The sequence below is a fragment of the Nannobrachium achirus genome (genome assembly GCF_963921795.1).
Source record: "Nannobrachium achirus genome assembly, chromosome: 22".
NCBI lineage: Eukaryota > Metazoa > Chordata > Actinopteri > Myctophiformes > Myctophidae > Nannobrachium > Nannobrachium achirus.
Window position 1 is genome coordinate 4,501,057 of NC_137829.1, and position 6,000 is coordinate 4,507,056.

The following is a 6,000-nucleotide window of genomic DNA, read 5'->3' on the forward strand; positions in this document are numbered from 1 at the left end:
TAGTAGAATTGGAGAAATAGACATTGTGGGGACCAAATAGTAGGTCCCCACAACGGTTAGGGTTAGGGTTAGGTTTAGGGATAGAGGTTAGGGTAAGGCCACAGGAAATGAATGGATGTCTATGTAATGTCCCCACAAGCTATGAAAACTAAGCGTGTGTGTGTGTGTGTGTGTGTGTGTGTGTGTGTGTGTGTGTGTGTGTGTGTGTGTGTGTGTGTGTGTGTGTGTGTGTGTGTGTGTGTGTGTGTGTGTGTGTGTGTGTGTGTGAGAGACTACTTCCACTAAGGAAAATAGGCTTTCAACTCCCAGCCATCTGTTTCGGTGAGTAGCATAATTGTCTTTTTGGAGCTGTGTGGAACACAAGCTCCCTATACGTGGCCGTGTGTGTGGGTCTGTCTCCGTCCGTGTCTGTCTGTCTGTCTGTCTGTCTGTCTGTATGTAGCCTGCAGTAACCTTTTCTGACCACACATGTTAAGGGAGGGGCGCTGTTGCACGCACGCACGCACGCACGCACGCACGCACGCACGCACGCACGCACGCACGCACGCACGCACGCACGCACGCACGCACGCACGCACGCACGCACGCACGCACGCACGCACACACACACACACACACACACACACACACACACACACACACACACACACACACACACACACACACACACACACACACACACACACACACACAGCTCCACTTCGAACAGAGGTTCGATTTTTTATTTTTGGACCAGAAAAGAGGGTGTACCAGCTTTCTGCAGGCGCAGCAGATGTAGAGTAATAGCGTTAAGGAGAACTCCTTCTAACGCTATGGACCAGAGCTACAGCTATGCTTGCCAGGTAATTCTCTGGGAAGATCTGGTGAGGAGTGTGGGGGAAGGCAGGGTTCTTGAAGACTCTGGTGTAGATTGGAGAATGGAAAACAGGTGTGCAGTACCACACCCAGTCAGCTCGTCACCGGGGAGGAAAACACTGAGGTGAGCCTGCGTCTCAAGCATAGAGTTATAATAAGAATAGAGAGGACACCGGATATCCCCGCCCGTCCACTTGCATTGAGTTGCTCACCCAGCGCATGAAGCGTACTTCCGTGTTTGAGACACCTCTGAAACGTGACGTAGTGGGGCTTCTATTTTGCTTCTGTGACGCGTTTTGCGTCATAGTTTGTGTTCATGGACGCGCTCGGGCTCTAATTCATGAACGCGCGTCGTTCATTACGGTTCATGATTAGAAGCCCCAACTGCAGTACCTCAAACGGCCACCATGTCCATTTTGCTTCAAAGCTCCCCCTCGGTCCTGGGGGCTTGGTCTCGAGTCCTTAAATCAATCCTATTTCCTTGCTGGTATGTTAGTCCCTCCCATTGAGGAAATAGAGAAGAGGAGACGTCCCATTGGTTTGACAACATCACAGGTGATAGGCCAACTCCCAGTGGGCGGGATTAACATTCAAGGAAATAGGAAACAAGTGAAGGAAATAGGAATTATTTGGACTTGAGACGCGGGGCAGTGTGAGGATTGTGCACAGGAACTCCAGAAAAGAAGGTGGAGGTGAAGGGTTTGAATTTAAAACACAAAAGCCCCTATCATAGTAGGCACCGCGGTGAAAAGCTATCCACCGCGGTGTAGTCTTTTTAAGTCATAAAACTACAACATTACGTCATTACTCGCGGTGAAGAGCTTTCCACCGCGAGTCCCGACACAACTTCTTTGCCTTTTTTTTTTTACTATTTTGAACATTGACACGTTGTGAGCTTGTAGTTTGGCTATATAAATATTTTAAAATGTTTTTCAAAATAAGTTAAAAAAAGGCAAAAAAAAGGCGTTCAGGGATAAGGGGTAAGGCAAGGCATGGATGAAAATAGAGCCCTTAGTGTGCAGGGAGAGTAGGGGAAGAAAACCAACCTTTCCAAGAGACCTGGTAGGTCCCGTCAGCTAGGTAGGAGCCTAGAAGGAGAACCACTTTAGTGCCGTTCCAGCGATGCCTTGGTCAGAAGAATGATACAGTAGGTCTAGATAGAAGAATCAGGACTGCAGAGTGGGAGCCTGGACAGCAAGTAGTGCTTCTGTGACTGCAAGGAGTGCATTTTCCATGGAGTAGGCCGGTTTGAATCCTGACTGGTCCGCAACTGGTTTTGGTCAGTAGGTCGCCCTATTGCACATGTGCACCGGAAGTGCTCTTCTTACGCGATATGCGTCATACTTTTCCAGTTACACAGCGCATGCGTGGACATCGACAGTCACGCTGTTCCAAGGAATAACAGACAACACAACACGCGGCCAGATAAGACATTGCTTCAATATTACTTCAATTAGTTAAATGGCTAAGTTCAATGTCGACAAGACTCTGACGAAACTGTTCTACAGTGCCTACATTGAGTCTGTCATCTCTTTTTGGATTATTTGTTGGTACGGTAATCTTTGTATCATGGATAAGAATTCCCTTGATGAACAGCTTAGCCTTAGGACATATATCTTTAACAGACAGGTGCTCAACAAAGCTCTGTCTATCCGTTCTGATGCTGCTCATCCACTAGAAGAATATGAACTCCTTCCATCTGGCCTTCGATTGTGGGCCCCTAGTGCAGGGCCGGACTTACCATTGGGCAAGGGTGGGCACGTGCCCAGGGGCCTCAGGGGGGTGGGGGGCCTCCAAAGAAAAAAAAAGAAAAAAAATGCATGATCGCGAAATTCCATGTTTAACCCCCATACCAACCCCATCTTTCAAACATGGCAGCCATGTTTGTTTACATTTCAAGAAAACATAATGGCTGCTAGCTCATGAATGCCTGAACGGATTTCCATTCGGATTTTTTTGTTTGAAAGCTGTGAACAGTGTGCACACATGTGGTGCATGATCTAGGCATGGGCGTGCATGATCCGTGCACTATTAATTACATGGAAGTCTATGGAGAGGGAGGCGGTGTGGAACTTGGAAGCCATTTTGAAAAGACCCTGAATGAGTTAATGATGAAACTTTAAAGTATTGCTATCCAAATAAAGTGATATTTGTGTTTAGTTACTGTACATTTTGTTTTATTATGGTAATAACATTGAGAGCTTCTGCTCTGCTCGCCGCACTGCATGTAGTTGCTCTGAAAGCTTAGTGCAGTCTAAAGCCCGCCCACTCTATGTATCCGGTACTTTGCGTGCGCGGTATGTGTGCGGTACTTCGCGTGCGCACAAGGGCCTCTTTATTTCCCCTTGCCCAGGGGCCTGATGTCATATAAATCCGGCACTGCCCTCGTGTCACAAAAAAACAGGAACAAATATTAATTTGTTCCTGTATCAATTTGCACACTGAATGCTGCTGAGGGTAGGGAGATAGCTACCTCATAGTGCACTCCATTGGTCTTTCCTATGCAGATGCACTTTCACGGTTAATGTGCACTTTATTGCATAGCACTTTAACGTGTGCACTTTTAATGGTCAACATGCACTTTATTACACTTTCAGGTATCTGTGTGCATAAATTATGTACTGTAATTGTTGTTTTTATTGATTGTATTGATGTATTGTTGTCTATGCCGCTGCCAATTTGCCACTAAATAAACAAACCTTGAACCTTGAACCTTGTACTCTCTCAAAACAATACATACTGGATATGGCAACTTGGCAATGCGCTCTGTTTCAAGGAACAATAACCAACACATCATGGACAAGAATTCACTTTTTAATGCGATCTGTCGTCCAAACACATTGTATGTTATATAAACACACTGTCTGCTGCAAAGGCATGGGACCACGGACAAAACTGCACTTTCGGACACGAAAAGCCGAGAATTAACGTTGGTTCGAGCGGGAGCGTGTCGCTGTTACTACATGTCATCTTTTCGACACCCGACTCTAAGGGTCGTTTCATACCGTTATAAGGAGCCTAACTAATTTCGGTTCAGGAGTGCTCCCCGACCCGAAATTATTTAGGTTCGGGGGGAGTTCATCCATACTTTTTTAACGGCTAGTGCCGAAGTCGCTTGTAAATATTGGAGGTCCTTGGCATGACAACATTTGTGGCCGATGAATGAGCATTGCAGGGCGGATACTATATTGACTTGCCCTCGCGCTGCACGCTGAATGACTGGAGGTCCAGTGATCGAGTAGCAGCAGCACCAGCAGGCAGCAGCAGCACCAGCGGGGTCTCTTCTCTCTCTCTCTCTCTCTCTCTCTCACTCACAAACGCTCGATCGAGCTCTGTCAAAAACATTTAATCTACAAGCTCACATTATAGACGTGCCGCCTCCCTTGCTGCATGCATGTCATCACACAGTCACAACTCGTCGTGGAAAACCTATCAACACGGAACACTATAGCAATTAGCAAAGTTGTGACTTTAAGCTCTTCTTTTGTCTTTAAAACGGTCAGCGACGCGTTAGCGATACAAGCTGTGTGTGTGTGTGTGTGTGTGTGTGTGTGTGTGTGTGTGTGTGTGTCGCGCGCCTCCCAGTCCACCACTCTTCGTCTCCAGCGAGAGCCAGCTGACTTGTGTCCGCTCTGCGAAGCCCAATACACGGCCACACAAGCATTTTCACAGAGATTCACAGCCGAGAATGTGAACGTGAAGCCGGGCTGAATGAATGAGAACACACCGCTGAGTACCGAAATTAAGTCGGGAGGTCACAACATTTCGTCAGCACCGTAGAGCCGAATTTAGTCGGTTGACGCCCCCCCGAACCGGGGGATGCGAACCATATTTGGGTTCGCCTAGTGCCGAACCGAACTTAGTTAGGCTCCTTATAACGGTATGGATCGACCCTAACCCTCACCCTAACCCTAACCTCCGTGGAGTGAGTCGCTAACCCTCCGGTCGAAATGATGGTCGTTCGAAAGAGCGCGATTTTACCGGTTCGAGCAGCAGCAAGAGCTAATTATTTAATTTGCTTGCCTTACTTTATTTACTTGATAAGGAATTACGCCACTTATTTGATTACTTCAGCATCTAGTTCAGGCAATTCCGTGACTCTCTCACTCTCTCTCTCTCACTTTGTGTGTCACTTGCAAAGTGACTGCTGCTCCCCATCCCAAGAAGTCACCTTTTTGCCGTCTGGGAGTGAGAATGCATTGGCATGTGTCAAGTTAGTTCCAGGGGGCTCCTCAGATACATTTGTTATTAAAATAGCATCATAATTAGTTCAAGGCAGAAAACATCTTAATAACACATATCTTGTATGGGCATACCTGGTATAAAATATTTTCACATGGGGGTCTGTGGCCAAATAAATATTAATTTGGGGGTTCTTGACATGAAAAAGTTTGAGAACCATTGGTCCATGCTGCTGTATTTCACATATAATAATTTGTTGTTTCAGTAGCTTTGATGATATATGAAATGATACTGATATAATGCACTAATCCCTGCAGTTTAATCAAGTGGGACAATTTCACTCTGAACCCGTTGAACGCATGCAGGCACCCCCCCCCCCCCAAACACACACACACACACACACACACACACACACACACACACACACACACACACACACACACACACACACACACACACACACACATAATACATATAATGATATCAATATAATAGAAAATACAAATAGAAATACAACATTTTCAGATAAATTAGCTTTCTCTCATTTCTTTGGTAAATTATATCCAAAAGTCTTTGAGGGATTTGACTGTGTTAGTGTTAGACAGTACACTACATAGTGAGCAAGCACCTAAACAGTCTATACGCTTCTATAACATGTTGCTGGGTCAGGAATTTAAACAATAGAGGAGCGCACAGTCTTTGGGCCTGGTCAGGTATAAAAGTAAAGAGCCAAAACAGGTAGAGCATCAGTTCACCAACAGTTCTCTGAGAGCTTTCAGAAAGCACCATCGACATGGGCAAGGTAAGAAATATTATATAATAGCCTATAGGAAGAAATACATACTGAACATAAAAGATTTACATTGATTGATTGGGCCAACAGATAACTGGCAAGTGATGAATATACTGTATATTTTGATTCAGTATGTGCCTTTCTAGTTGACATTCCCTAATGTTTATTTT